The sequence below is a fragment of the Hetaerina americana genome, unplaced genomic scaffold (genome assembly GCF_022747635.1).
Source record: "Hetaerina americana unplaced genomic scaffold, ioHetAmer1.1.p SCAF_21, whole genome shotgun sequence".
Lineage (NCBI taxonomy): Eukaryota > Metazoa > Arthropoda > Insecta > Odonata > Calopterygidae > Hetaerina > Hetaerina americana.
The window spans coordinates 1567265-1589183 of NW_027286775.1; positions in this window are offsets into that span (position 1 = coordinate 1567265).

Below are 21919 nucleotides of genomic sequence, written 5' to 3' on the forward strand. Positions count from 1 at the left end.
ATAGTTACCTTGAACACGTGAAAACTTTTCTCTTTTTCACCGCAATGCTAAACTTTAAAACGCCCCAAAAGTTGTTTCTTATTATTACACATAAATGTGCATATATACTTCAAAAAACAGTTGTAAAATCGAAGACTGGTTTGATAGGCGAGAGCAGAGATCCCCTTGTACTAAGCCGTGTGAAATTATGTCCATTATAGATAAAAAGTATATTTATCGGTGACCATGAGAATTTGCCAAAAAATATGTTCAGGATTTGAATTTGAATTCAAACTACTGTTTACTAGTCATCTCAGAATACTATCTGCTGACCAACATTTCGTATTTTCTTCTGTTGCTCATGCGAAAAATTATAAACTATATTTTATAAAAATATAAAATTATTTATCGTTATCGCCACCCCAATCACTTGTTCATTATGTAAAAACATAAGTTTAACACGCCAAAATAGATATTTGAGCAATCTTTCCGCGGAGTAACTTGTGCGGGCCATCGCTTTTTTCACGCCACAGGCTTATTTTATTACTCCTTTTATAATAATAATAATCAAAGTGAAAGGAAAGTCATAAACTACTCGGAAATACTAGAATACATTAACAGGAATAAATTAGCCTTAAAATACATCCAAGGGCGGACGAAGGATATCCAAAGTGTTAAAGAAAACTCAACTTCCGACAGCCCAACAGAAAGAGCCGGAGAATTATAATACCCTTTCGGACGTGCACTGGCCACCTCTAACAATTACCCGCGCCATAAACCTATCGCGATGCCCGGGATCGAGTGCCTAATCCCTTTAGGGTAGCAACAACGGCTAAGGGAAAAAAACGAGAGAAAGAGAAACGCTTGGGGGGGGGGGGTGAGATGTGAGGGTAGGCGAGGCGGGTGGGCGGGAAGACCCTTCCGCCTCTTACGGGTGCTGCTTCGGCACGTCACGCGGACGATAAATAACGCCGCCTTAGCATGCCGCGAGATAGCGCGCAGAAGCCGGATGGCTTTCACCTTTCTCCCCCCACCCCCCTCAAACACCCCTGGGCATTGCGGGGAGGGGGCGGCGGGAGGTGCAATCTGCCTGCATTAGCTACGGGCGGTCGAAAAGACGACCGCGGGGGGGGGGGGGACGAGGAGGCGGTGGGGGTTCAGGGCGACGGCCCGCCAAAGACGCCGCCGCTAGGACAGGAGGGGATTACTCCAGACGGCAGGAGAGAGAGAGAGAGTGTTGGCTAAATCCCGCTCCGCTCTCGTGCGTCGCCGGGCGCCTCCCCGGCGGTGTCAATCCTCGACTGCATCTGAAAAGTCGGCACTCATTTTCAACGTTCCCATTCCAAACTTTTTCCCCGATTTCCCGACGAATGTGGCGCCACTTTTCCCGATTCCATTTTATCGTGTGTTTGGAAGATGGCTTGGAATATTTTTGTGAATCATCATCCACGTGGCTTTAGCCAGGAGTATCGACAAGTGATTGCCTTGGGCAACCAAGAATTCGTCTCACAAAATAAAGGAACCTCGCCTTCGTCCGAATTTCACAATTCACATATCATATTCCAGATTTGCATTTCCAAATCACGGCCCTTTAAAAAAAAAACATTTTCTACCGCTCGACGTCATGGATGCATCGATAGCCCGCCTTCTACACAAATACCCATTCGCATTCAAACATGAAAACCCGCCATAGCGAACTAATATTCATTCACAAAGAGAAAGGAATAGGAACACACATAAAAGACAAACACAGGGGAGGTTTGGAAGGTGAAATTAGGCACATCAAAAGTGTAAAAATAATATTACCGATTCCGCCTTCCCCACCTCTATTGTGTTCGTCCTTTATACGTGTTCCTATCCCTTTTCCTTATATATGTTTCTGTATACATGAGTATTTTTTCGCCGTTTGGCGGGATTTCGTGTTTGAATGTGTATTTGGCCAATGTGGCTCATCTCTTTCTTCTGGCTATGCGTGCCACGAAACGCACTGTTCTTTTCCTGTATGATGTTGTATTAATTCTAACCACTGTCCTTTCCTCTTGTGTATTGTCTATTTCTCCTTTGGTGGGTGAAACAGCCCCCTGACGCCATCTCTTGGCTAAAGAATCGGGGCGCTTGGCGACATATAAGACCCACGGATCTCAGGGTAAATTACATATCCTCGATAGCTCAAGTGGTTAAGAGCATCCGCCCGGCAAGTGGAAAGATCCGGTGTTCGAGTCCCGGTTGAGGAGATATTTTTACTCTTGTGATCCGTTCGATTCCGCCTTCCCCACCTCTATTGTGTTCGTCCTTTATACGTGTTCCTATCCCTTTTCCTTATATATGTTTCTGTATATATATATATATACATATACGAGGGTCATCCGGAAAGTAGTACCCGTTCGTGCCGCATGAAGTGCTGACGACGCGAGTAGCCGCTGGACGAGGTCAGATAGCTTCAGTGGCTTGTCTGCCTTCTCTGAGCCAAGTTGCGTGACGCTAGCATTGCCTGTGTTGTTTCTGTGATTGTTTACAATGTTTAAAAAAATTGAGAACGCCGCCAGTTGTGAAGTGAGGGCAGTGATTAAATTCCTCAATGCAAGAAACGTTCGCCCATGTGATATTCATCGCCAATTAAAGGAGGTGTATGGAGACAATGTAATGGACGAGTCGTCTGTTCGGCGGTGGTGTCGCAACTTCAACATGGGGAGGGGGAACACACACGACGATGAGCGTTCGGAGAGACCGTCTGTCATTACAGACCAACTGGTGAGCTCAGTTGACGAATTCGTGAGGAACGATCGGCGCGTCACAATTGATGACATCTGTGAGCATTTTCCCAATGTTTCTCGAACAATTGTTCATGAAATTGTTAAACACCATCTGCATTATGCAAAAATTTGTGCAAGATGGGTCCCTCGCGTATCTCAATGAGCTGGCGGCGAAGGACTATGCAGCAGGAATACAGAAACTTGTCACACGTTATGACAAATGCCTTAATTTGCTTGGAGATTATGTTGAGAAGTAGTTTAAAGTATCCTCTTTCAAATAAAATTTTTTATGTTTGTTAATATTTACTTTTGTGTCTTTATTTCACGAACGGGTACTACTTTCCGGATGACCCTCGTATATATATACATACATATATATATACATACATATATATATATACATATATATATATACATACATATATATATATATATATACATACATATATATATATACATATATATATATACATACATATATATATATACATATATATATACATACATATACATATATATATATATATATATACATATACATATATATATACATACATATACATATATATATATACATACATATACATACATATAATACATACATATACAGGCGGAATCCAGCAGATCACGAATGTAAAAATATTTCCTATACCGGGATCCCGGTCTAGGAAATATTTTACATATATATATATATATATATATATATATATATATATATATATATATATATATATATATATATATATACATATATACACACACACACACATCGAGAGAGATGCACACTCGGGTCAGTCCTGGCAATCACCACTTCGACAGATCGAAGATGCAGAGTTTAGAAATCTTCAGGAACCCTTTCGTTCGCCCACACTCACCCCTGAAAGGTCTTAGCGACTTTATCTATCGCCTCCTCTAACTCCTCCACCGACCCCTCTCACTAGACGCCAACCAATGCGCATGGACATTATCTCCTCGCGACCCTCAGGGCAAACACTCTCGGAACCGAACGTCCGTGTCGCGGGCCTTTTCCCTCGGCATTTCACTTAGGGTAATCCTTTCTCACGGGCGATTTACTCCATCTCTCTCCCTCTCTCTGTCTCTATCCCCCGTCCCTCACCCCTCCGGCCCTCCCCCGCCTCACCAACACAGCGCTATCCTTACCCGGGGACTGGGAGGAGACTACTTAACGCGCGTCTCTTTCCGCAATGATAGTACGGAGGGAATAGGGGGATTACTCGCGGCTATTGACGCCACCGAGCGGGGGAGAGTTTGCTTCCGACCGCATGTGAGCCGGAAGGAAGATACTCGAGGCTGGGGGATGGGATGATTTCAAACTAATGGCTCGCATATGCGATTATTCCTATTTGAAGGGATAAGTGGTCGGCCGCTTCCTCATTTTCTCGCTGCGGGATTAGCGCCACAAACATTTTAATTCTGTGACAGTCCCTCTTCCTCCCTTTTCCTTTGTTTTCCACCCCTACCACTCCCTCTCTCTCTCTCATACACATACATGCGCTACTCTCTTTCTCATCTCTCTCTTTCCGGGATTCGCGCGCATGGGAACAAAACCGTTCATGTGTCGAATGCCCTCTGCCTCGGTCTCCCCCATTTTTTTCGTGGTGGCATTAAAAAATCCCTTGGTTGTAAGTGAATTTTATAAAGTGCAAAAAGGTCGCAAATAGAGACTTAGGATGTTCATATTGTTTGATTTCATCCACATAAACTTCCATGTGGGATAGAGTCAAGTTTAAAGTAACTGCAATTATTGTAAATTCTTTCTCACGATTTAATTGCGGTAATAGGGATGTAATAAACCGAAATTATCTCTATTTCAGTTTTAACTTTTCATCGTGGTGCATTTAAGGATATCATTATATATATATATATATATATATATATATATATATATATATATATATATATATATATATATATATATATATGTGTGTGTGTGTGTGTGTATGTGTGTGTGTGTTTATATATATATTTGAAATATCATACACCTGTGTGTAATTTCCAATATTCGCCTTCTTCTACGAGGAGACTTTGATCTAAATTCCTCTGGCAGTATTTGATACTCTACCATAATCCCGGTCAAGGCGAATAATTTTTATAATTTGAAATTTCTGCATGATTTGACTCTAATATTCCATACTAATCGCATACGGCAGGTGAGTGAAGTTTATTAATTAATCATAGGTGGTAAAACCATTACAGAAATCAATGCACATTTCGCTAATTCCAATTTTGAATATTAATAGATTTCTCGCTATACATAAGAGTGTCTTGCGTTACATTTCTCCTTGCGTTACATCTCATCTCATTTGAACATTCAAAATCAGCAATATTATACTTTATATTTTGTGTCCAGATTGATTTTCAAAACGCAACATTGAAGTTTTTGAACTCCAAAGGGTAACATTGACATTGATTACAGAGAAGACAGATACAATATCAGTGCTCCAGCGCTGATTTAGGAGCAATTCAAAGTTGAGCTGAAAATACATTTGCTACCATAAGCATATATATTCATTCAGTCGATTTGATTTTTGTTAATAAGGTAAACACAGAATTCAATTTACGATTGATATGTATTTAAAAGTATATTCTTTTAGGTACTGAAGGACGCTGGCGTGGATTAAAAATGTACTCACGAGAACGCTTTATTTTTAAAATCGTACATTAACTTAGCTCCGGCAAAAAATACGCCCTATTCTCCAACTAATGTTAGACTTTGTACGTGCGATTGAGAAAGGTAGGAAAATACACAGTTTTCACAAGGGGAATAAATATTTGCTAAAAAATTTATAATTGATAAATTTAATATTGATTCATAATCTCATCTCACAAATGAATTTATCCTAAGGTTAAAAAAATGGAAAAATCTCTAAAACAAAATATATACCAGTGGAAACGAGACGCAAAAAAAACTTTATTTCTGACAAAATTATTAAGTCACAAATCAAGTAATTTAGCCAAAGCCATATTCGGGAAATGGACGTGGTATCTCGCACAAAAGTAAATAAAATTTCAGAGAGATACGAATTATTCATCTTGATATATACGACTGATCTCCCATTCCTATGCCGTATTTAGTGAGCAAATCAACCGAATCATTTCTATGAAATGTTGCATCCGGCAAAGCTTTATTTTTTGAATCAGCGTAAAAATTCAATGGCTATTTATGGAAAATTATTTCGAACAACAGTTGCTTTTATGATAATGAAAATGTGCGAACCATGAATCCATTTTAATTAAGCAGTTGTTAGTACTACTGGTCACCTTTCGGGTTGAAATAATTCAAAAATACTCCCATTACTTGAAAAGATTCACTTGTAACCGCGTTAGCCAAAGTAGAGAACCATTAAAACTAAATAGCATATTTTTCGGTAGACAGGATTACTTGAATGAACCGCGTGCTGAAACGATTAAAAATACTTGTACAGTTTTAATGTATTTCACACTTTGGATATTCTTAATTCACACACTCATAGAATGCCCAATTGATATATTGATAAGTATCTAGCACGTGGTTAGTTAATCTAGAGAGCCATCGTTTGAACTCAAGGACGTGAGCAATCAGCATCAAAGAGCCTTCTTTATCATGTCAATGGAATGTTTGATTGACCTCTCAGAGTGAAGTGATGATATCAGAGCCATTAAACCTATGTCACAGCTAAGCGTGAGATACCTCATATTAACAGTCTATGTCGAACTTCTCATTTCAATTTCCAAAATAAATTGGTAATCTCGATGTAGAAGGCCAACTTCATGATCTATCACGTTCACCTCTTTTGATATTGTAGAAGATTATTTGCCGATTCAAATGCAGTATCATGAAATTTGCATAGCCTACATCAGTGCGTCATGTTGCACGAGAGACGATGCTATGCAGTGATAAAGCAGAAAGCAATTCCACCGGAGAGCACTCGCTGAGTAATATGCCCTGTACATAATTAACTCAGAACAAGTAAATTCTAACACTTGCATCACAAAAAGACTCGATTGAAGATTTTCTTGATTTTTGTTCATTTGCCACTACATATTTACTGACTTCAGGCTCAGCATGATTAGAATTGAAAGTTCATAAGTGACCCCATGCGTAAACAATACACACTCTTTAAGTGAAATTTACAATGTTATTGTAATTAAAGGCACAAATAAAAACTCTTATGGTTCTGCTAATTATAAAGTTTCTTGAGATATAAAAATCTATTTTCGTTACTGTTTTTATATAAATGGTGATTTATTTTACTTGTGGGGTTATTTAAGGGTCAAATTTGATAGCTATAGTGCAATAGTTCTCACTTCTGTATTACCTCATCTAGCCACGTGCATACCCAAGATCCATACCAACAAAATACGTGCGTTTACTTCTCGTGCATACCTTTAATTATATAATTTGTTTCGTTAGCTGGAAGAAAATGTTTAAGTAATTATATCCCTTAAGATGGAGTAAAGTTTCATCAATTGAACTAGCATTTTTTTTATAAATATCAGCTCAATTTATTTGCATGTATGTCACTAGGTTTAATGGCACACTAAAACAGCACAAATAAAAGAATTGCAACGGTTAAAAAAACAAGGTGACTACGGATTTATAAGCTTCCTCATTTCGTCCAGTGACAGTAAGCGATTATAACTTTACCCAATAAAGCGCTGCGGGCCTCTCAATTCGGCAAACTCAAATGGCTCTTCCCGAAAAACCCTATTTCAAATTTATTCTCAAAGAAATTCGTGACCTGCCTTCAAGAGCCTATTAAACTGTCTCGATTTTGGCAAAACTGGCGGAGGTTTCTTTGTGAATTAAAGAGCCAGAAAGGGCAATAAGTTCCATTTTCTTATGAGAAATCGTGCCTTCAGACTAGAAAAAAATACCTCTGAAATTGGCATTTAAATTTCTTTTTCAGTTTGAGGGCGCCCTCCAATAAACCATCCATTCAACCCTTCACACGCAAATAGCATAGAGTTCAAAAATATAATTTCCTTCCGTATTTACAGACTGTGTTTTTAAGTGGCGACAAAACGAACGCATTTCAATTCCTTGCGCGAAAACCTTTTAGGAACAAAAACACTGTCTTCTTTTTGAATCCGCAGAAAAGACTCGCAGGAGAGGGTAAAAGGAACAAAAATCTCCAGTGGTTATTCTGGCCCCTGGCTGATAGAAAAATGAAAAAAAGAGAAAAAAAACCAAGGGGCAGTCAGATAGGGGATAGGGAGGGAAGTTGGGAGGTTGGGGGATGTTTTATGTCCCGGGAAACGCTTCCCTTTGGCAAAGTGTAAAAACTAAATCGATTCCCATTTCCTCTTTGCGTTCGAGGGGGGTGGGCGGGGGTTAGAATTCCGCGGAGAGGGGAGGGATGGATTTGGGGAGGGGAGGATGGATGGCTGAGGACGTGGGGGGAGTGGGAAGAGTGCTCGAAGGCGTGGGGAAGAGCAGCCAGCGGGCGCGACATTGTGATGTATGCGATGGGGGCCGGGGGGGGGGGGGGCGGGACTTGGTGGCACACCGGCCGTCGGGGCGGAGGAAAGGAAGTGGGAGGAGAAGAAACAGCCCACGGACGAGATAGTGTTCTGCGGAGCGCAGGGGCGGTTATCAGGCGGGCCAAAAAAATCCTATCCTTTTCTAATGAAATGCTTACGTAAGGAGAGTTCACTGGGAAAGTGAGAGTGAGAAGGTGCCGGCGCTTCCTCCCCAAAGAGAAAGAGCGAGTCGAAGAAAAGGGAGGGAAATGGCAAAAGCTAACAACGGCCAAGCAAAGACCGTCGAAACAAATATTAAAGAGGAGGGCGGGGAGAGAGGGACTAGTCGGAGTGTGGCTCGGCCCTAAATATTTCGTTGGATAGGGTTAGCTAGTGCAAGGGCGGTCAATGACGACCGTCCTCACTGGGGGATTTTAAATGGGGGAGTTGGCATGGGAATCGCCGGGCTGAGAAAACGGGCTGGGGTGCAGTGGGAGCGAGGGATTGGTAGGGAATAGACGGGGAGTGGGGACAGGGCGGGAGGATTATACGGAATGAGAGAGGATAGAAAAAACATACTAAAAAGAGAGAAATAATGGAACCAGACGTGGAAGTTTTGAGGTAAAATAGAATGAAGAGAAAGAAGGAGACCGTAAGATGTTGCAAAATGGTCTCGTGGCACGCAATACCTCCTCCCACCACCCCTCGACCTACCCTCCTCCTCTCCCCCGAATACGTAATCCCCACCCCTCCACCCGATCATCCATTCTCCGGCCAAGCCCGACCCCCGCCGCCGACATCGGCGCGAAACCCGCGTCTCCGCCTTTCCCTTCGCATCAAAAAGGAAACATCCAGCGAGCTGCAGCGCCACCTTTATCTGCAAACGAAACGTGCGCTGTTGGACGGACGGGGTGAAAATGGACTCCAGTGTTTGAATTAAAACCAGCTATGGTGAGTGAAATGCATGCATTGATGGATAAAATAAATTCTTAGCACACCTCAATCGTGCCTCTCGTAGGTCCACTGTATACACACGAGATCAACAGCTGTGGCTTGATAGGGGGGATACATCGTGATGGCACTAAAAAATCAGTGAACGATGAATCTGGGATGATATTTAAACAAAAATTAGATATGATACATAATTGTATACGTATTTGGAGTTTTTAGAATGGTATTTATCATTTGTGCCTCTGTAATAGTTTATCTCATCTGTATCACCACCTTAACTACCAAATTCCCATCAAACTAATCTTTTTAAAATAAGCTGATCGAGTATTCACGACTGATTGATAATAAAATAAACATAATTTGGAAAAAAATGCTAATCAAAAGTAGAAAAATAATCGCGAAGTACGGATGTAAAGAAGTGGAACACAATTCATGACCTGCTGTGCTTTCGAGGCACGGAAACGTGTGCTTCCTCCAGTGAGTAAAACTGTTCTCTATACATGATCTTCGAAGCTTAAAATTTGACATAAGTGTGTAATATTAGAAAAAATAGGTTCAAGTTTCATGAGGAGCAATAACCTAGAGGACTACGGTTCAAGATAGTTACCAATTCGATTTAAATTACATATTTACCTTGGTATCCACAGAGAAAATCATTTCCATCCGAATTGCATATTTAAAATTTGCGCATTTCACATCAGGAATGCCTTCCATTTTATCGAGCTAGAGTACAGGAGACAAAACACCTTTGCAATTGTGAAATTAATTTATTTTTTAAGCCTTAATAAATATTGATTCAATGGCGAATCAATTTGAAAGCCCTAATTACGCATAATTTATTTTTTAAAGCAATTAATGCTGATTTAGTGGTGACTGAATGCGAAAAGTCAATTCAAAAATAAGTTCATCCTATTATATCTTACCTCACGCCATTTGGTGCCGTCAAAAAAACTCAATTGATATTCAATGATGAAGGATTGATTTAATTATAGCACTTTATTTCGTTTTAATGAATTATTTCTTCAAGCACCATCTGAATGCATTCTAAATATATTGCTTCGGATGACAATATAACCCCTCACAAGTGACAACTAAAAGAAACCTATGAATTCTTAGGCGATAGAAGTGCTAAACGTAAAATATGTTAATATCTTGATGAACCACTAGGAATACCTATTTTACAACGCTAAAAATGAAATTATAATCACGTGCGAAAAATACTACACTAAATTCATTGGTTCTTTGAACCTTACGGAACGTCAAAGCATTATTGGCCATATTAACTATTAATTACACGAGTAACGCTAAAATACTTAGGTACTTAGAGAGTCATAACTGTATGGTGAGATTTTTGATTTATGGGTTTTTTTGCAAGAGTAAGAGAAAGGTAGTGAATTACTACATAATACCGTCACGGATGAATACGTATCATATTTCAGTAAATTTATGACTGGGTTACTTAATTCCTAAAATGCATCTAAAAGATCCGCGAAATCTAATTTTGGTGCGTGTTCAGCGGAGGCTGAAAGGGGCTGACGTGAAAAATTGGAATAAATTACGACAAATATGATGATAATACAAGAATGGCTTATTCGACGTTCTTATAATTTTAAACTACATTTCAAACAAGCGGCGTCATTACCTTTACAATTAAACCTTTCGATTATCAAAGATTAAATTTAAAAAAAATCGAAAGAGAAGGGAACTTAGAAAATTAATACTCATTGCGTTTCCCGATGCCATTATACCAGCTATTTTACGTACAACCCTTCTCACAAAAGAAAAAGTTTCAGTTAGCCTCTCTTATAACTCTCTCAATTTTTTTGCCCGTTACAGCTAATCACCAGGGCATCATTCAGTCATCTTGGATTAAAAAAACGCGCAACGAAGCGAGCTCGGGGAGATGGGAAGGACAGTCGCGAATGGAGAGAGCAACCACCGAGCCATTTCACGTACCATAACTACCATCAAATCTCTAGTTCTTTCGCCTTCCCTGGAATAGCTCCGAGAAACGAAGGAGTTAATCGCTCGTTAGGAGTTAGAATTAGAAAACTTTTCCACCGCCTCGCGCGCTTTATTACAACCCCCGCCCTCCCCCCTTCCGGTCATCCCGAAGGCCGCCGCCGGGAACCTTTTCCTAGGCTCCTCATTACTCCCCGCGTCGCATCGCATGCCTTCCCCGACGCCGGGTGCCACACTCACCACATCCCCACCGACGCTTCGACCCACACCGGGGTTGGTTCTTTCACGCGTCCATTCTTTTCGCCAACCCCCTCTCCCTATTTCGGTTATTTTCCTTTATGGCTCGGCTTAATTGTTTCCCACGGCCTCTTCGGAAAAAACGAACGCCTGGCTATGAGAGCGCGGCAGTTATATTAATGCCACTGGGGGGGGGGGATCCCCCACTCTTACTCCGCCCCCTCTACTCCCTTTCCCCTCCACCCGCACGCCCCCGCTCCCGACAAGCGCACCTCACACCACCCCTCCCGCTCGCTCCCCGACCACGCCATTAGGAATTAACTCGCCGTGTTATGACCATCATATCATAAGTTATCGCCAGGAGACGACGCGGCTACAACCAACCAAGTTGGTCCCGAGTAATTTGGATTCGCACCAAGCACCAACTATGCCTGTAATGCCTATATGATGCGTGAAATACCGCGGCGGCCTTCCCACATCTTTGAGTCAGCTCCTTTGATGAATCGGATGGCTTCCATCGCCGGACGGAAGAACATCACATCCTCGTTTCGTTCAGTCATTAACAACACAATCAACAGAGCCAATTTCAAAGTTTGTTGATTAGTCACTCGAAACGAAAGTTTGAGACTATGTACTTTCACGTTTTTTTCTAATTTAACCACTACTCTTGGAATTGAATTATAATAAATTCAATTCACCAGATTAATATTCAACACGCAGTTAAATATAGTAGTTTTCAGATGTTCTTACTGCCTGCTAAGTCATAACCTTAGACTTTAAATTCATTCAACTCCTGCGGTGTTCGGGGGGCTAATTAAATTGCATTTAATATATAGTGGCTTGAGCAAATGGTACAGTAATAGGATCAAATGTCGAAAAACGTGAAAACGACCGATTATTCCATATATATTCAACAGATTCCGGCGAGATGTGGTGGAAGTTCGTCATCATGAGAAACAACAAATTTGCTCTTTTCCCAAGATTTATTTGTAACGTACAACGCGTTTCAGTTCATCGAACCGACTTGCACCTGAAGACGGTTCGATGAACTGAGACACGTTGTACGTTACAAATAAATCTTGGGAAAAGAGCAAATTTGTTGTTTCACATAATGATTCCATAGTCACGCACATTTCACTAATTTTTATAGCTTAAAGAGTAATGCTAATGGCCTTGAAAGTTATACTTCAACAGCAATAGACTACGTGACCCGTTTTAATGGTGGACATTCACGGTTTCCTTTATCATACTTACATGTTCGCATTTTCAGCACCACCTACCTGAATCTCTATATGCCTTGCTCACTATATACCATGTGAAAGGATATCCCTAAATGCATCTACAATTCATACCTGAATAATATACAGTCAAAAGGAGTGTGGAGAATTTATTGAGACGTAGGTACTCTTTCTTTAATTTCAGTGAAAAGTTTCATAACACTATTTTCTTCTCTTCATTATTTGAAATGAATCATTGTTTTCCGCGAAAATTATCGATTGAAATGCCATTTGGAAGTATAAAATACGTAATTGCATCGCAGTGAAAAGCTTTGAGAAATCACATTAAAATGTATTTTCAACGTAATATCGCAATTAATGCCTAATAAACTGCCTTAAATACACTGTACAGATATTTTTTACGGCTCTTTAAAGTTCTAAATTCTTTTTTTGGCCAACTTTCATTCAAGTTTCACAAACATTTTCGTTAGTTTTAAATAGCCAATGCCCTCGAATGGCTTCCGAAGTATCAAGTTCACCCTTAACCCCTAGCTCCCGCTAAACCCTCGTAAGAAAAGTTAAAAGGCTTCCACCATACGAAGTCCGAAGCGGCAGTTTTTCCCGCCACCCCTTCCCACACGCACCGCCATGCATCCGCTCAAATTTCCGTCTCCCCTGCTTCTTAAGCGGAAACTAATCCCTGGAACCTAACCAAGGTTTTATCTACCAGACATGATTCGATTCCATGACTTCCAATGGCCCCAACAGCTAACCACGGAGGTTCCTATCACAAAGGCCACGTGTATATATTAACGGCAGAGGTTTAAATGATATGGCTTGCGTATTCTAAGTGAATTGCCTCGATGGCATTATATTCCTACTTGTGAGGATTAATTTTCACGTTTCTTTTTTATTTATCCCAAAAAAAGCACATTAACCAACCCGATGGTATTTATCACGTTGGATAAGAGAAGGTTCAAATTTCCAGTACATACCAAATATTCAAATTGAAATCATTCAGTTTCCAATAGGCTCGACTTGAAATAGCGAGTGCATCCAGCATATCCTTTTCAATTTTTTTAAGAGGTCCTCGTTTAGTTTTAGGTCAAAAAAATTTCAAAAATATGTCCTTTAATCGTACCTTATTGATGATTCTCGCCGGCGATGGGGAATATGACAAATTCAAGACTGAAAGACGGAAGGGGATTACACGAAACCGTTATCAAAGCGGGCATGCTGCAACCGATTTAACCACTGAATTTCTTCGGAAGTCTAGCACAGTGTCACGGTCGAAGAGCTCATCAACACGGCTTAAGGAGTCCCATCAACCAACCCCAACGGCCGTTGCCTCGCCACCAGAGCACCTACCGAGGAGATGTGAAAACACCGCTGTCCGTCGCATTAGCATCGCTTCGATTACTGCGGCGCTCAAAGGCCGCCGGCGGACCCAATCCCGCCCGCCCTGTCCACGAGAAAGGAGACTTACCTAATCAGCGTCACCGGGTGGACTCGTACTTATTGCTGAGATCTGCATAGCTCTTAAAAGGGCGCATCAATAATTCATGCAGGTGACTACTGAGCTTGGGGTCCAAAATTCTTTCCCCACAGTAGTTTTCCTAATGGACACCAAGACCTCCATTTCCATCTCTCTCATTCCCTACTTCTTATTCACTCCACCTCCAGTAAATTCTCGGGATTCCTTTTTACACCCACTCGATTCAATGGCCGAACTCCATCGACCGGTCGAGCACAAAGTTTTCGGGGTTAGCGGGGGGGGGGGAGGCTAAGACGATAGCTTTTAAACGCTTTATCTTTCTATCTCATTCCTCGAAAATGCGCCGTAATGCAATTTCTTCCCCAGAGTAACCAACCTCTCAACTCCGCTCTGCTGAATCAAAGGGCCGAGAGAGGCTTCTTTTGATGTGCGCCCCAGTTTATGAAGAGGGCAAGAAGTAAAATAAGAACTTCGGGGCGAAAAAAAGTTTCCCCACTCAATGTGAAGTAGTTACGAGTTAGGATATGGAAGTGACTTGCACATACAAGCAAACGACTTCGAATTCAACGCTTCCACTTTTCAAGAAAGAGGTTGTTGATAAGGAATACCTTTACTGCGATAACTTCGCACGAGTGAAACTTCCTGCAAAACATGATCATTCCTTAAGAATTGTCTTCAGTTGACCTCTGTTCACAAGGTGCGAGTATTTGCATCGTTTTAGAAATATGGCCCGCGAGTGCAGTCCAATGAATGGTTATTTGGATGAGATATTTTTAAAGCATTTTACAGCATTTATGAATAAGTTTAAAACTTATTAAAGGACATTTCAGAGGCTTACCTCCTCTACATTATATCCTACTGGACTTATCGGAGAACATTTCCAAATTATTTTTCCTATACACCCCTCGATTTTCCATTCTCCCCTAAATATCAGGTAGTCTTTAATTTATTTTGCAAACTCTGCCCTTAAAGTTCACCAAAAATATGAATCAAAAGAAATGTTCGCCTGGTCAAAGGTATTTCACATAAAGGAATATAATTGGGTAAAATTAAGGAATTTCCTAATTCAGTTAAAAACCTCTCACTAGATCTCAATTTTCCAATGCATAATGTTTTCATGACTAATATCTGCAAAAATAACTATTAATTTCATTCCTCTAATAAACAGTAGGTTAAGTAAATCTAATTTTCATCAAGAGAAAAGTTGTCCAAAGTTTAAAGCCGTAGTATTCATTTCGACTACAGCGAAACATGCAAGAAAGGATTAAATAAAAAAAAACGGACCCAATTTGATCCTTAGCATATGGAAAAAATGATCGGCGAGATTGGCACTCGGCAAACAAATCCTCGAAATAGAAGGCGATTTAACTCCAAGGACCCCGTGACCCAATCACTAATTGTCAAATAGTTCTTGTTGAACTCTCAACTCAAGCTTACGCATTAATTTTTAAGAGAGCCATTATAATTACACTCACGAAAGTTAATGTTTGCCTAGGTATTTGGTTTTAATTGGAATTAGTGGGATAAAACTATAAGTTGGAAACTCATAAACTTCTATGCATCACAGATATGCAAGGAGAAGAAAGAAACAAGAAACTATGAAATGTAATGGAAACCGATGACATACAAATGCAATAAAAACTAATCTATAAAGATAAATATTGAAAGCTAGTATTGGATACATAGATCTTCAACTAACTGTAGAAGGTAGACCAAATGGGTGGGGAACTGATCGATGCCAAAGGAAGTCGAGAGCCCGCGACTACATGAGTGCGTGGCGAACGAATCGCTCAGGGAATTGGGAATAATTAGAATAGGGAGGTGTTTTCTATGGGTTCAAAGAGAGATAACTTTTTAGGGCTGGACACCGACTGGCGGAGACTTTACCAATATGACTTTACCAATATACCTCTTTTGATTTCACGTGAATTCCTTACACGAATAATTTCGAAGCAACTGCAAGGACTCGGGTTCATTCTGTCTGTAGCTTCATTCAACAATTATCCTTTACCAATGATTCCACTCCTATGTAGATTTATTCCGACAAAGTACTGCATTTTAAAATTAGTGTTGAAAGTAGTAAGTCAATACGAATCTATTTTTGGGTCAAATTTCTTAATATTAAACAAAAGCAGAGATTTAAAAGAAGCAAAAATGAACATCTTGATTTCTTACACTAAATTAAGGAATAGATTTTCGATCCACAAAACAAAATAGAACGAATGTCAAAAAGAACGCTTGAAATAATCAAATTTTAAATTTGATACATGTTTTCTTCATCGCACCGGTTAAAATCCGATTAATAGTTGTATCTTCTCGCGGCTCATTAAACCGAAAGGCACCGCACAAGAAGAGAAAGAAACCTGCCAAAATTCGGGGCAGAAAAACATCCATACGTGAAGGAAAGCCGTTAGAAGTAGAATGATGATGGCCCAGTCTAGAATGTTATTAAGTTCAATGCAAGTACAGAAAACAAATTCATGAGATATTAGCTTGGAATACTCAAACCGACAACGTACGATAAAATAGAAATAAACCAGCAATATCCACCATAAAAGAGTAAGTTACATTGAAATCATGAAAACAGCCGACATGCGTCAAAGCGTGTAGCATTGCCCGAGACAGCAGAACTAATGTCTAAAAGATTTCTTGTTTCAAAACGATCTTTAAGGAAAAGTCCTGTCTTTCAATGTCACTTCCTTTAAGTCGGCTTCTCAGACAAGAGGCAGATTATTTTCATGCTAGAGAGAAGAGTTATTAGTCTTAATCAAGAGTTGTGCGTCGAGTGGCCTAATCGTCGGATCACAAACGGTAAAGTGAATGAATTTTTTATAAATGTGGTGACCTCATGGAGGAAGGAGATGAATTGTGCCGGGCAGGGCTGTTCAGTCAGCAGGGATGAGCAGAGGTGACCAGGGGGAAGTGTTCCTCCGAGCTACACTTGACACGAAATGTGAAGACCCGTTCGACTGCGTTCACGTAGAAAACCCTCTCTCATTCGTGATGAAAATGCAGAGGAGGGGGACGGGGACGGAGAGCGACTGCCGATCGCCCTCCTGCTTAACAGAAGAAGCCATCGATTCAGAGGGAAGTGCGCACGCGACCCTATCGATTAGGACTCAAAGAAACACGACGGCTCTCCTTGCGCTTTGATCAACAGCCGGTGAAAACCTAATGTTCCGAGGGCGCAGCGAAGGGAGAGGAAGGCATGGAGATGAGTATGTGTAATACTGGTGAGGTTGGGAGGAACAAACCGGCTGTGGCGTGCTTAGTAAAAATGGGGATGTCGAAAGGAAATGTTTAATTAAAAAAGGGCGATGGAAACATAGCGAAGAGATGGAAAACCTTTTCGAGATTCATCCACGTCAAGATGTTTTCACACCCGGAAAATCGGGTGCCAAACAACATAATGTCCAGAAGTTTTGGATTGTCGGCCCAATTATTTATATTAATAAGGAAAATATAAATGAAACAAATTATTCAATTAAAATAGTCCAAGTAACTAAATTGATTCTTATTTTAGATAGACAAAAATAATGTTAAAATAAAGTATAAATTAATGCTGTCAATTTCTATTTGTGGTATAAATTTGGTATACTTTTAAGAAACTATTTTTATAACAAAACAAATCTAGGGAGCAGATGGAGTCAATTTTGAAATTGCGCTTTGCCCACACGTTAAAAAGATTTAAAATCAAATATTTACCAACCATTAATGTGAGATAATCAAATGCGGGAAGTCAATTACGTCAGATGAAAATTCATCGCATGCTATCCTTTGCTTAGTTTCTTTCACTTCAGCTTGTAGCCAACTCCTGTTTTTGAAATGTCGTAACCAAAACGACAACCTCAATCGTTCGATATGAATTGTAAATGCGGCAAACGTCTTCATACATCTCAATATAATCTCACTTGAATTCCCACCGTTCTGATCCTTGAGCATCGCAAATTTTATTATTTGAAAATGATCAACGGAAACCCTGGGCAAATGGCGGAAGCCAAAGGATGTAAGCAATTCCAATAAATGTTGGAAGATCAAAAGCACAAGATAGTACTCGTGGGTATATTCTTTTCAACACCTGCAAAACGCTATAGTGTTGTTGGGTCACATGCAGATTGCCTTGCTGACCCAATAAGGGTTAGAATTTCAATCTTGGACAAGGGTCAACGTTGACTGAATTTTAGGAAGTTTTGCTGTTGCAGAAGGAATTTAATGCCCTTTTCATTTTCCCGTTAGCTAGCTTCAAAACTAACCTTCGAGTCGACTAATGCTGTCGCGCTTGTTGTTGCGAGAGTTTTCTTGGAATTAATGCACTCGGCAATAGCCATCTAAAAATATGAGGTTTCTCACATCCACCCATTTGTCGTCTCCTACTTCTTATCCTATTCTGATAGTTGCTAGTTTTTAAATGTTCGACCGAATTCGGGATACATGCAATCAACTTCCATCGAAAGGAACTTTAGTTCGCTATATTTCTTCTGCGATTTATTGGCGTCATGGCTTCCTACGCCTCCGCAGCTAAATAATTCATCATTCAAGTTTTATTTGTAAAAGATAAAATAAAATATTTCACAATGAGTTCACTCCTGCAAAGTAAGTAACCTTGTTCTGTATTCGAAATTGCATTACCCTTCATGTTATTTAATTAGGAGAACGATATGAAGTCAAATGAAGGTTTTCACGCAGCAACGAAGTACTCTAAAATGACAATCTTTCCTGAGACAAAAGAAGTATTCAATGGGATCCCAGTGTTTTACCTTTCCCTTCTTTGTTACAGCATTTCCATGAAATCACGCTGAATTTCGGCCCTTTTTTGATTCTTTTTCACACCAAAATATAATCATAGCACGCACCTCGCAACTGGGGAGAGCAGCAAAGATTTTTTGGCGGACATTGTCATCTGCATTCACCGAAAGACAAACGACTCCTGAATCAAAACAATAATTCAAGTGGCTTCGGAAACAATCAATAGATGGCGTTGAATGCGTAAAATTTTGTTCTAACCCGCCAATACTTAAATGTAAGAAAACGGCCGTTCCTTTTCGGATGTGCCACGCACAAGCTAACAGAAAATGTTCTCCTACAAGACCGTTGGAAAGTCAAGAGCGACTCTCCGCAGATTTTATGATCCGTAATATAACCTGGGGTATGGAGCAGGATTTCCATCCAAAACGGTAGCCAACAACTAATCATACCTAAGAATCGAGTGCTCTTTAAATACTGACAAAATTTCGACAGATTACTTTAAGAAATTCCATTGTCAATTGAGAGACAAGTGATTTAAGTCCAATCTAAAGGCTAATAATAATAGCTTGGGGGTGTGGACAAAATCGGTTACGTATAATATCCTGTCTCGGGCGCGGAGAGCAGCAATGAATAGGTCAGCGGGGGAGGATTGCATACTATTGGAATGAAAGAGCGGTGGTGGTTGGGGTCACCACGCACCCTATCATCACATGCGGAAGAAAGGAATTAAGTGGTTGGCGAAGGGCAGAATTGGGGGAGAGCGCCGAGGGGATGTGACGGGGGTGCCGAGAAGGGGAAAAGGGTGGGGGAGGGGAAATGGGTGGGAGGGGAAATGGGGAGGGGGGGAGTGGGTCGCAGGAGAGGGGAACGGAATGGAAACTATTGGTGCAACTGTATAGATATGTTGGAAGCGTTGCCGCTATGATCATAGGATAAATTGATTCAACAATACAGATGCCAAGCTCTTTGAATTCAAATGGCAAAATACATTGACCCAAAGGTATATCTAAAACTCCAATTGCATTTACATTTTCGAAAAAAATATATATTTATAGCAATTCGTAATTATAACTCATTTGGTTAAATAACTATTAGATTTTTAAAACATATAGTATTACATTGAAGTGCATACTCACACTAATTACTGCGTATTAAAATACGCTATTTCAAATTCTGATTGGACGCATCATATCAACTAAATAAATCGCTGGGCGAAGCGCTTTATTACATGTTAGTCATTATATTATATTTATTATATTATAGTTATTATTTATTACATGCCTTTTCCCTTCCACCACAGTCTTTCCAATAACACTAATTTTCAACATTTCCCCATTAAGGATGGACAGGATTGGATGAAGGGTGGACAGAAACCCGGTGTCGGATATAAGCCTACTTTTATAACGAAAGGCGCCAAGGGGTGACTAAGTTTAACGACCAATTCGACGGACGGCGTACTTACTCAAAGTGCTCTCCATAAAGCTCCTCAAGTAGGGATCGGCATTCCACTGAAAAATATCTTTCGCCTTCGAGATTCGAACCGGTACCCTCTGGGTGGGAAGCCATTACGTTAGCCACCGCACCATCCCGATACCGCATTTCGAAGGCTAAAATTCTTCCTCCATCACATTTCCTCAAATAAATCGAAACAATATCAGTGATGTTATCTTTAATTGTGGAATTTTGACATGGTAACTTAAAAATGATTTCAAGCTGATGAAAATTATCAACGCGGACTACAGTAGTGACAACATACATGGAGTCTTTCCCTAGTGGCAAGAGGGGAATGACACCGAGAGAGAGATAGGCTGGGGGCGGGAGGAAATCCGGTGATAAGCAGAAGGGAAAATGGAGGTGAGGGTCCAGAGGGGAAGAGTGGATTAGAGAGGCTGGATGAGTGGGAGATGCACAAGCGAGAAGGCTGACCGCAAGGTTCATTGGAGAAAGCGACAAATGAGAGGCTGTGGAGGTCACCACCTTCGTGCGATGGGGAAACTCTATGCAGACAAAGAAGCTCCCAGCACGAGGACAGTCCTGTTGATTAATTTAATTGAGCAAGAGATTTCTAATTGGTTCCTCGGCCCTCGAGCGGCTTCCCTTTACAAAATAACTGCATTTGCTCTGAAAATATCTTTCTTCCTACGTGACTGCAATTTTAAGTCCTACATAAGTGTGTAGAGCTTTTCCTAAAAAACTCCCGAGGACCAAAGAAAATATTATTTCTCTTCGGAGTGTATTTTCTTCATGGATTCAAGCGAGTTCGTATATTTTTATTACAACGTATGTAAGCATTGCTAATATGTATTTTGATGTACAATACATTTCGATCTCAGGTTTGAAATTATTACAGTCGACGGTGGTTTTAGGGCCTAGTCAGTGGCTATAAAACTAATTCCCAAGAAAATGCTAAATTTCATGGTGAAACAAAATATTTGAATGCCTCTCTGATAAATTTGGGATGGTATTTACTCAATTACCTAAGTATACGAGGCATATCGTATTCCTACGTAAAATTCTTAATTTGAAATGCATTATTACCTGTCACCCAAAGATAAAATAACACGCCGTTTCAATGAATCACTGAATTCTCCAAGGATAATGTAAATCTAACATATTCCGAAAACAAATGGTGCTATTAGGTGCTTTATTTCCAAAATATTATTTTAAAAACCTAGTCACGTCAAATAATGACAAAGGAAAAATGTGAAACTATTATTTACAAAGTACCTCATGAAAGCATTCTCTCTCAAATTACATGCAGCAAAGAGCAGAAATTTCACAGTGACCTCGTTCTCTTGAGCTCCGCGACCGACGCGAAAGAAAAAGAGAAGGAAATGTTTCCAATATGGCGTCCGCGAGTGCCAGAGAGAAAGGTCGGGAATAAATCTTGAAAAACCCAACCCCGGGAGCGAAAGATATTCGGGGGGGAGGGATGGGGGGCGGGGGGGAGGAGGCGTGCATGGGCGAGCGGATGGGGGGGGGAGAGAAGACCTTAAAGGAAGTAAACAAGGAAAGAGAAGGCGCGAAAATTAAGGCGGATAAAATAGGAGTGTGTGGGTGGGTATGTGTTTGTGTGTGCGTGAGGGAGAGAAGAAAGAGATAAAGAATGAGTGAAG